Genomic DNA, 879 nt, shown 5'->3' with positions numbered 1-879 from the left:
AGAACAGAACGGGGCTGGGCGCGGAGGCTCACGCCTGTAGTCCCAGCACTTTGGGAGGCCGAAGCAGGCGGATCACCAGGACAGGAGATGAAGACCATCCGGGTTAACACAGTGAAATCCCGTCTCTACCAAAAATACAAAAAGTGGCCGGGCGCAGTGGCTCAAGCCTGTAATCCCAGCACTTTGGGAGGCCGAGACGGGCGGATCACGAGGTCAGGAGATCGAGACCATCCTGGCTAACACGGTGAAACCCCGTCTCTACTAAAAAATACAAAAAACTAGCCGAGGTGGTGGGCGCCTGTAGTCCCAGCTACTCGGGAGGCTGAGGCAGGAGAATGGCATAAACCCGGGAGGCGGAGCTTGCAGTGAGCTGAGATCCAGCCACTGCACTCCAGCCTGGGCGACAGAGCGAGACTCCGTCTCAAAAAAAAAAAAAAAAAATACAAAATACAAAAGTTAGCCAGGCGTAGTGGCACACGCCTGTAGTCCCAGCTACTCAGGAGGCTGAAGCCGGAGAATCGCTTGAACCTGGGAGGCGGAGGCTGCAGTGAGTTGAGATCGCGCCACTGCTCTCCAGCCTGGGCGACAGAGCGAGACTATCTCAAAAAAATAAAGAAATAAATTAAAAATAAAAAAAAGTAGGCCGGGCGCGGTGGCTCAAGCCTGTAATCCCAGCACTTTGGGAGGCCGAGACGGGCGGATCACGAGGTCAGGAGATCAAGACCATCCTGGCTAACACTGTGAAACCCCGTCTCTACTAAAAAATACAAAAAACTAGCCGGGCGAGGTGGCGGGCGCCTGTAGTCCCAGCTACTCGGGAGGCTGAGGCAGGAGAATGGCATAAACCCGGGAGGCGGAGCTTGCAGTGAGCTGAGATCC

This window comes from Rhinopithecus bieti, unplaced genomic scaffold (genome assembly GCF_001698545.2).
Source record: "Rhinopithecus bieti isolate Rb0 unplaced genomic scaffold, ASM169854v2 scaffold_10088, whole genome shotgun sequence".
Lineage (NCBI taxonomy): Eukaryota > Metazoa > Chordata > Mammalia > Primates > Cercopithecidae > Rhinopithecus > Rhinopithecus bieti.
The sequence above is the reverse complement of the archived record's forward strand: the minus strand, read 5'-3'. Positions refer to the sequence as shown.